This window comes from Triticum urartu, chromosome 3 (assembly GCF_003073215.2).
Source record: "Triticum urartu cultivar G1812 chromosome 3, Tu2.1, whole genome shotgun sequence".
Classification (NCBI taxonomy): domain Eukaryota; kingdom Viridiplantae; phylum Streptophyta; class Magnoliopsida; order Poales; family Poaceae; genus Triticum; species Triticum urartu.
The window spans coordinates 721402579-721413496 of NC_053024.1; positions in this window are offsets into that span (position 1 = coordinate 721402579).

Here is a 10918-nt window from a genome sequence, read left to right on the forward strand (position 1 = left end):
ATGCATCACACTTGATTGTGCATCATGCCATGCTTATGTGATGGTTGTTTACTATGTTGTTTACTTCTTTCCAGTGTTGCTGCTTCGGGTTAGTTCCGATAACGTCGCGTTTGTGAGGATTAGTTTGACTACGTCTGTTTGCCTTCTTCATGGACTCGTTCTTCTTCCTTGCGGGATCTCAAGCAAGATGACCATACCCTTGAAATCACTTCTATCTTTGCTTGCTAGTTGTTCGTTCTATCGCTATGTCGCGCTACCTACCACTTGTTATATCATGCCTCCCATATTGCCATGTCAAGCCTCTAACCCACCTTCCTAGAAACCGTTATTTGGCTATGTTACCGCCTTTGCTCAGCCCCTCTTATAGCGTTGTTAGTTGCAGGTGAAGATGAAGTTTGTTCCATGTTGGAACATGGATATGTTGGGATATCACAATATCTCTTATTTAATTTAATGCATCTATATACTTGGTAAACGGTGGAAGGCTCGGCCTTATGCCTGGTGTTTTGTTCCACTATTGCCGCCCTAGTTTCCGTCATACCGGTGTTATGTTCCTTGATTTTGTGTTCCTTACGCAGTTGGGTGTTATGGGAACCCCTTGACAGTTCGCTTTGAATAAAACTCCTCCAGCAAGGCCCAACCTTGGTTTTACATTTGCCTAACAACCTATTACCTTTTCCTTGGGTCGGCCAACCCGAGGGTCATCTTTATTTTAAAATCCCCGGGCCAGTGCTTCTCTAAGTGTTGGTCCGAACCGAGCTGCCTGCGGGGCCACCTCGGGGAAACTTGAGGGTTGGTTTTACTCATAGCTAGTCTCATCCGGTGTTGCCCTGAGAACGAGATACGCGCGACTCCTATCGGGATTGTCGGCACATAAGGTGGCTTTGCTGGTCTTGTTTTACCATTGTCGAAATGTCTTGTAAATAGGATTCCAAGATTGTTCGGGTCTTCCCAGGAGAAGGAATATTCTTCGTTGACCGTGAGAGCTTGTGATGGGCTAAGTTGGGAGACCCCTGTAGGGTTTAAACTTTTGAGAGCCGTGCCCGCGGTTATGTGGCAGATGGGAATTTGTTAATGTCCGGTTGTAGAGAACTTGACACTTGACTTAATTAAAATGCATCAACCGCGTGTGTAGCCGTGATGGTCTCTTTTCGGCGGAGTCCGGGAAGTGAACATGGTTCTTGTGTTATGCTTGAACGTAAGTAGTTTCAGGATCACTTCTTGATCGCTTCTAGCTTCTCGACCGTGCGCTGTTTCTCTTCTCGCTCTTTTTTGCGTAAGTTAGCCACCATATATGCTTAGTGCTTGCTGCAGCTCTACCTCACTACCCTTTCCTAACCATAAGCTTAAATAGTCTTGATCTCGCGGGTGTGAGATTGCTGAGTCCTCGTGACTCGTAGATACTTCCAAACAGTTGCAGGTGCGGATGATACCAGTGCAGGTGATGCAACCCAGCTCAAGTAGGAGCTCGATGAAGATCTTGATCGTTGTTTTGTTTCGTTTCCTGTTGATCAGTAGTGGAGCCCAGTTGGGACGATCGGGGATCTAGCATTTGGGGTTGTCTTCTTTTATTTTGGTTCCGTAGTCGGACCTTGATTGTATTCTGGATGATGTATGTTTAGCTTGTTATTTGTGTGAAGTGGTGATTGTAAGCCAACTCTTTATCCCTTTCTTATTCAGTACATGGGATTGTGTGAAGATTACCCCACTTGTGACTAAACTACCATGCGGCTATGCCTCTAAGATGTGCCCCGACACATGGGAGATATAGCCGCATCGTGGGTGTTACAAGTTGGTAATCAGAGCCATCCCCGACTTAGGAGCCCCCTGCTTGATCGAATCGCTAACGTTGTTGAGTCTAGAACAAAATGTTTTGAGTCTTAGGTATATATATATCGGAGAGTAGGATTCTTTTTACTCCTCAGTCCCTTCGTCGCTCTGGTGGGCCTCCTGACGTAGAAGTTTTGACTCTCCTCTCCTCAAATTTCACGATTTTTTTAAGGATCACGCGGGTATCTTGGAATCGTTCCGATGGTTTTGTGACGAGAACATTGTTCTTGGTGCCTCCTGACATTTAGAGGTTGTGGCAGTGTCCCGGGGAGTTGAGCTCCGAGGTGTTGTCGTCACAATTTTATCGTTGCAGTTCTGGAATACCTGAGTTCGCCGACATCGAAAATCTCTTTTATGCAGTTGTTGGTGAGATAACCTCGATGCCACCCAGTACTGGGGCGGGAGTTCAGGAGTATTGCCATAACTTGTATAACGGATGCTTTTCGAAGGTTGAGGTAAATGATTTCCGAAGGTTTCTTGGTTATGTGTTGAAGGATGGATACAACTGGATGTAGGAATTGTTAGTTTGGGTGAGATATTATGCTTTCCCTGTATCCCCAACACCTGATTGCATAACCAGAAAGTTTCGGGAGTTTATAAGTGGGAATTCAAGTATCATGTAGGAAGTCTTTCCAACAGATACATGATACGATTTGGGGTCTATCATATGTTTTTTTCCGGCTTATTTTGCAAGCCAATCCTTTGTTTTGTTTTGAGTTGTGGTATTCGAGTTGCTTCAATGTCAAGTGTTGATTCCATACCTTTCCTAAGCGGTGTTCTCATATTTCTATGTGAATACTAATCCTTCATGATAATCAAGATTGTCATGTCAATCCTTTTCAACCGGCATGTTTCTCTTCAAGTGGATCCGATCATTTTCAACATCCGCAAGATCACTTCTAGGTTTCCCCAACGTTGTTCGCTTCATCTGTCCCCAAGTTGCCTTTGTTTTCCCGCCCGCCCTACCCCTTTTTCTTCAAGGACTTGGATTTCTTAATCAAGTATCCATTTTATTCGTGTGAAGCCTCTCCATTCTTTTCCGTAAATGTTCTTATCCGGTGATTCTCAGAAAGATACTAACGGAGCTTCAAGTTTATTATTCTTCATTCTCTTTTCTTCTCCGGTGGATTTAATTCAAGCTTTGTCGATCATATCCTTTCCTCGTTTCAAATGTTTTCTCATGCCAGTGCACCTCTTAATCATCCACCTCTTGCTATTCATGTTATCTGGAGTGCTGAAGATATCCCAGAAGATTCAAGTTTCCATTCTTAGTCCTTCCAAGCTATTTCGAGGTTGTTACCTCTTTCAAGACGTTCAAATCAACCGCTGCATTATCTCTTCCTAAGCAATTATTTTCAATGATGTTTCTTTTGAGTGGGCCCTAACTCATAGGTCTTTTTCCAGGATCTTACCTGACTCTTCTAATTTTTTCCGGAGTTATTCTCAAAGTCATTTCAAAGTTTGACGTAAGAATGAATTATCATCAGTCAAATGTCTTTCTCCAAGATCTTTCAAATTCTTTTCATTGTTGATTCAACCTTTATATTCGTCATTATTCCGGAGTGTCTCAACAATTCATGGTGGTATTTCTCGTCGTCATTCTCGGGTTTGTGAAGGCCGAAAAAGAGTTTTCCTCCAAATCTTATCCATTCTCTCAAGATGTGTGGTTCTAGCGTTATGCCATCCTCTCATAATTGTTTTCTATTGTGAGAATTATTTTCACCCATCTGGAGCAATTCAAGAGTCTTTTCAGTTTGATTCTCCGGAGCCATCATCTCAGAATTATTCATTCCAGCTTTCAGCTCTCGTTCTCCAAATCTTACCGGCGCATCGCTCAAATACCCTCGAATCAGTTCATGATCTCTTCGTTCTCTTGTATCTAAATTCTCTCAAGTATCTTTGTTCTTTTTATAATTCTTCCCGTTGTTTCTTTATCTTTTCTTTGGTCATTTTCAATTCTTACGGTGGTTCGTTCAAGATTTCTCTTCCTTGGTTATCATATCAATTCATTCGTTCTTTCAAACCCTACCGGCGAATCATCGAAGACCTTTCTCAAGTTTACGCTATATCTATCTTAATCCTTTCTACAAGAATAAGTAGTATGCCAAATCCATTGCTTGTCATCAATTTAAATTGGTGAAGGATACGCATAACGTAATTCTTATTCTGGCTTCTTCCAACTGTTTAATTCTTTTCTACCAGAGTTTGTTCATGATATCAAATTCTCGGTTCCAAGTTGTTCATCTTTTCTTTCCAGAGTTCCAAGTTTCCACTTTATCTCGTCGCAAAGCTCCATCCAATCATTGCAAGGCTTCAATCTCATTCTTTTCATCCTTCACTTCTTTTAGATAATTCTTTTATTACCGGAGTTCTTCATGGAGGCTATACATGGTGGTTCATCAAGGATTCTTTTCATTCTCCAATTGTTCTTCTAGATTTCTCTCGGAGTTATGATCTGCCAAGCTATACTCTAAAATAAACATGGTGTTCAACACATGTCTTATTTTGAGGAGTTCAAGCATTCTTCATCTTGCATGTCGAAGTGCAATTCTTTCTCTCTTATCTTCTGAGATGGTGCTATGTCATTATTGACAATTTCCCTTCGTGATTCACATGTTGTCAAGAATGAGATATTTTAAATCCACCAATCTCTTCGTTGGAGTTATCTTGTGTCATATTTCACCTAAAGCTTTCCCTAAGGATAGTTGCTATTTATGGTGCTCATAAATGACCCAAGTTCTTCAGTTATCCTCCCGGTGAAATAAGTTTCTCGTCTCCTTGTTCATATCAATCCAATCTATTGTTTTCATTAGTGGCATGATTTAACCTCAAGATTTCGAGATGTTTTCCATAATCCCACTACAAGCTTATTTGTTTCGTGTTGGTTTTCCAACAACTCCGCTATAACCTTCTTGGAAGGGTGCTTTCCAAGATCATTTGTCGCAGAAGTTGGCATTTTCTTCTCCATTCTTTTATTCCAATGATCTATCTTCTATTATTTCTTCCGGAGGCATTGTGATGTTGCTCTTTTCTCTCGTCATCTCGAATGGTGAGGATCGTGTTCTTTTTGTGCTTATCCATTTAACTGGAGTGTCATGCCCTCTTTTCAAGTTCTTCCCATTTTGTCAAGTTTTACCTCCCTGCTCAACCGGAGTGCTGTCTGAAATCTTTCTTACCCCTTCTGCCATTCTTTCAACGGTTCCGGAGGTAGTGTGTTGTTGATTTCATCGAGTATCCTCTCATCTTGTCAAGTTCATGTTTGATTCCTTCCATCTACAGTCGGAGTGCTGTCCAAATTATATCATTCTTATTTCCTTCTCTATCTTGTTTTGACCGGAGTGGTTTCAATATCTATCTTGTCACTTAATCTCTTGGTTCTTGTCGTATCCCATGTTCCTCTTTTATAACAGAGTGTTTTCAACTTTGTTAATCTTCGTTGCATTCTTTCTTTCAATTTATTCAACCTCTCCAGGTTCATTGGTTTCACTCTTTTGTCAAAGAAGCAACTTTTTTTTACCTCTTCCTCTTCCTTTTTCTCCCCGTGCCATCCTAGATCTTGGGACGAGATCCTCTTGTAGTGGCGGAGTGTTGTAATGCCCCGAGACTGTTGTGCCAGTTGTCTCCCAGTTTTTCGCTATTGTTGCCTTGTCATTCGCTTGCGTGTTGCATCTTGCCATGTCATCATGTGCATTGCATCATCATGTTTTCAAAACTTGCATCCGTTCGGGTTCCCCTAGTTCTCTCTGTTGTCCGTTCTGAGCCCAGACACACTTGCACGCGCCCGCGGCACGTCCGAAATATTATTTTATAAGTGGCCGGAAAATGTTCTCGGAATGGGTTGAAAGTTGGCGTGCGGTGTTGTTATGTTGTTAGTAGGTCGTCTGCCAAGTTTCATCGCATTTGGTGTCCGTTTGACGCCCCAACGGATAACTATAGCGGCAGTATAGCTGGTCTATCATCGGACGTTTCAGTCTCCGAAACAGTCGCCGGGCCTCTCTATCTTCTCTTCTCTCATCCCACTACCATTCACCTACAGCCCACTTAGTTCCCCCCTCTATCCGGAGCCGCACGATTGCGATCGAAGGGCTCTGGAAGCCCCCAAATCCCCCTAACCTAGTCCCTGTGTTTATATATAGACCACCCCTTCCAGATTTGGCAGCCTAAACCCTGCCCCTACCTCTAGCCTCCCCCTCCTCAGATTCCGCGCCACTCCAGCCCCTGTCCTCCACTTGGCGGCGCCACCGGTGCACCCCGGCCAATACCGCAGCTCCACCTCACCCCTGCAGCGCCCCCATCCGCCGCGGCCCGCTCAGGCCCGTGCGGGGCCTACCCAAGACCATCCGGGGCCCAAGCGCCGCCCACGCTCGCCGCCTGTCCCGTCTCCCTGCTCTAGCCCTGCTGCCTGGGAGCCCCGACCTCACCTCGGCGCCTCTCCGCACCTTCTCGCCGGAGTACGTCGCCAGGTCGCCGTCGTCGTCGTTCCTTTGCCTCGTTTCCCCTCTTCTCCCGTGTCCTCACGAGCTCCCTTCTCCCTTTTGTCTCCAGGAGCTCGCCGTTGCCGCCGCATGGGGTCGCCACCGTCGTCCTGTAGGTCCGCCGGCACACGCGCCACGTTGTCGGCGCTTGTTCCCGCCGTCCCCGTGCAAGATCCGGTGAGCCGCCGTTTGGATCCGCCGCCCCCGCGTCCGTCCCCGCCATTTGCCGGACCGCCCCGCCGCCGGAACGCCACCCCGCCACTGGTCGTCGTCGTTCCTGCCTGCATGCGCATGTGCGTGCGAGCACATGCACGTCTCCTGCGCGTGTACCTCGGCCCACCGCTCGCGTTGACCGCGCCTCCAAGGCCCAACCCGCTTCCCCGCGCCAGGCCCAGCGCTCCGCCAGGCCGGCCTGCCTCTACCTCCTCTGCCGAGCTGGGCCAAGGCCCACTGGGTGAGGCCACCCCCAGCGCCCCACCTTTTTTTCTTCCTGTTGGGCCAGTTCAAGTTTCAGTCTGTTTAGTTTTTTTCTTCAGATGTGCAAATTTAGTTATTTTTTCAGAGAACGCAGTTTTACAGAAAAGTCCCCAGTCTTCATGCATTTAATAACTCACCAACCATGCATCATATTAAAATAAGTTATATATGTAAAATGCTTAGAATTTTGTGTAGATTAATAATATGCAACTTTCATCTATGTTAAAAATGTTTACGATGTTGTTTGTGTTTATTTTGCCTTATTGCCATGTTAAAATGATTTATTTCATAACTAAGTAACCGTAGCTCCGAATTTAATAAACTTTATATGTAAATGGGGTAGAAAAATGCCTATTTTAACATGGTGCACTCATCTTGCATGTTTAACAACTCTAAAATATGCTTTAGGACAGATAAATACCAAATCTAATATATGCATATGGGGATTTTTTGGACTTGTTGCTTGTTGTTCCGGCCTCATTTAAACTTGCCTAGATAGTGCTTCACCCCTTGTCATGCTAACCAACATTTAAAATTGTTGAGTACATAAACGGGGGAGAACTAAATAATTCATGTGGCGTTTCGGCAATATGCAACTCGTTGCATATTGAGCTCCACTTAACTTGTAGTTTGCTTGTGCACTTTGCCATGTCATGCCTCATTAAACCGGACATGCATCACACTTGATTGTGCATCATGCCATGCTTATGTGATGGTTGTTTACTATGTTGTTTACTTCTTTCCGGTGTTGCTTCTTTGGGTTAGTTCTGATAACGTCGCATTTGTGAGGATTCGTTTGACTACGTCTGTTTGCCTTCTTCATGGACTCGTTCTTCTTCCTTGCGGGATCTCAGGCAAGATGACCATACCCTCGAAATCACTTCTATCTTTGCTTGCTAGTTGTTCGTTCTATCGCTATGTTGCGCTACCTACCACTTGTTATATCATGCTTCCCATATTGCCATGTCAAGCCTCTAACCCACCTTCCTAGCAAACCGTTATTTGGCTATGTTACTGCCTTTGCTCAGCCCCTCTTATAGCGTTGTTAGTTGCAGGTGAAGATGAAGTTTGTTCCATGTTGGAACATGGATATGTTGGGACAAGGTTGTCAGAATCGCGATTCTGTTATACGATTCTACGACTTTACGACCCAAACTTACCTCTCTGATTCTATGATTTTAGTTCATGGAATCTACATTTCTACGATCCTGATAGTGAAGATTCTATGATTTGCAATCCTGCCATCAGAGCTCCGATTCGATTCAAAATCACGATTCTGACAACCTTGTGTTGGGATATCACAATATCTCTTATTTTATTTAATGCATCTATATACTTGGTAAAGGGTGGAAGGCTCGGCCTTATGCCTGGTGTTTTGTTTCACTCTTGCCGCCCTAGTTTCCGTCATACCGGTGTTATGTTCCTTGATTTTGCGTTCCTTACGTGGTTGGGTGTTATGGGAACCCCTTGACAGTTCGCTTTGAATAAAAGTCCTCCAGCAAGGCCCAACCTTGGATTTACATTTGCCTAACAACCTATTACCTTTCCCTTGGGTCGGCCAACCCGAGCGTCATCTTTATTTTAAACCCCCCCGGGCCAGTGCTTCTCTAACTGTTGGTCCGAACCGAGCTGCCTGCGGGGCCACCTTGGGGAAACTTGAGGGTTGATTTTACTCGTAGCTAGTCTCATCCGGTGTTGCCTTGAGAACGAGATACGTGCGACTCCTATCGGGATTGTCGGCACATCGGGTGGCTTTGCTGGTCTTATTTTACCATTGTCGAAATGTCTTGTAATCGGGATTCCAAGACTGACCGGGTCTTCCCGGGAGAAGGAATATCCTTCGTTGACCGTGAGAGCTTGTGATGGGCTAAGTTGGGACACCCCTGCAGGGTTTAAACTTTCGAGAGCCGTGCCCGCGGTTATGTGGCAGATGGGAATTTGTTAATGTCCGGTTGTAGAGAACTTGACACTTGACTTAATTAAAATGCATCAACCGCGTGTGTAGCCGTGATGGTCTCTTTTCGGCAGAGTCCGGGAAGTGAACACGGTTCTTGTGTTATGCTTGAACGTAAGTAGTTTCAGGATCACTTCTTGATCGCTTCTAGCTTCTCGATCGTGCGCTGTTTCTCTTCTCGCTCTTATTTGCGTAAGTTAGCCACCATATATGCTTAGTGCTTGTTGCAGCTCTACCTCACTACCCTTCCTACCCATAAGCTTAAATAGTCTTGATCTCGCGGGTGTGAGATTGCTGAGTCCTCGTGACTCACAGATACTTCCATACAGTTGCAGGTGCCGATGATACCAGTGCAGGTGACGCAACCCAGCTCAAGTGGGAGCTCGATGAAGATCTTGATCGTTGTTTTGTTTCATTTCCTGTTGATCAGTAGTGGAGCCCAGTTGGGACGATCGGGGATCTAGCATTTGGGGTTGTCTTCTTTTATTTTGGTTCCATAGTCGAACCTTGATTGTATTCTGGATGATGTATGTTTAACTTGTTATTTGTGTGAAGTAGCGTTTGTAAGCCAACTCTTTATCCCTTTCTTATTCAGTACATGGGATTGTGTGAAGATTACCCCACTTGCGACTAAACTACCATGCGGCTATGCCTCTAAGACGTGCCCCGACACGTGGGAGATATCACCGCATCGTGGGTGTTACACAATGCCCCCCGGGCAATCACTCTTATAATGGTACTCAACAGTACTACAACCAGTTAATGTTCTACAATTATCAGCATCCGACACTTTTAACAGTACCGATAATTGTGTTTGAAGTGCTCCATAGATCCAGTACTTTCGTTCTCTTTTTAATCAGAATATCTTAAGTAGGCATCTGTTGAAAGTCAAACACATACATGAGCCCAAGAAGTAATGTTGAGGAGAAAAGAGAGCATAAGTAGTGCACTGCTGCCCAAGTACGCAAATGTAGTGGATGTTGCATAACTGGCACAAGGTTCGTTCTTGCATAAGGTCAAAACCGATGGCCAACCAAGAAATGCCACCTGACATGCTCGCTGAACCGACAAGAACTGCTCCTATAACCTGTAAAAAAACAATACCATGAGGAGGAACAATAGAGTGAATGAAAATAAAAACCTGTGAGTTGATTTGTGCTAACTAAATACAAGGACCGACAAGCGATGCTCCTATAACCTATAAGTTTGTGTTGTTCCGCCACAACCTTGTGTTGCTTCATACACTAACTCAAATACATTACTATGAGAAAAAACATTGAGAAGATTAGAATGCACACTTGCGCGATAGCAAGAGCCTAACTAAGCAATGCATGACGTAGATGCCGATTGACAAATGGTGCGCACAACATACTGAAAAGCCAACAACAGACTCCACAGACACATCACGCCGGAAGCTACAAGAAAAAAGCTGGCCAAATGAATACCCCGTTAGTTTGATATCCAAAAAGAACTAGAAGCAACGAGATTATTGGAATACATGTAGAAAAGCTAACCTAGAGAAGGGAACATATGCGAAGTCCGTGCTCGCCATACGGCTGCTGGCCCACTGGCTCCATTGCCCCCTCCACCACCATCGGGAGCGGAGGGGGAGGGAGCAGGTGTATGATTGGATGGCCATTTTCCTCCTGAAAGTAATCAAAATCCTTCACAAATTGATCCAACGCTGGGGGACAAATGCCCCCCCCCCTCTCGGTATGTGCATAGCTCTACCTCCAATTCCATGTACAATATCATAATGGCTCGCAAATTATAATACTCAAAAGATAAAAACTACGAAACCAAAATATCACTACAAAAAAAACATTCATGACATTTTGGGCCGAGCAAAAATTATTCCTGTCATGCTTATGACACTTCTATGACGATGAAGAGGACCCCGTTTCGACAGTAGGCACTCCAATACAAGTCTGTTTCCTCCGTTTTGCGGTACGTCACACCCCTTCCGATCAACAGCACCCCGTTTTGACCGTAGGAGCTCGAACACAAGTCCGTTTTCTCTGTTCGTATGCCAGACCCTTCCCGATGAATAGGACCCTGTTTCGACCGTACGCGGTCGAACAGACCCCGTTCCAGCTGTTCCGTCCAAGCCGATTGGCTTCCGATGAACAGGACGACGTCACTGTATGCGTTAGAGACCCCACCCGTATGTACGTACGTAGCC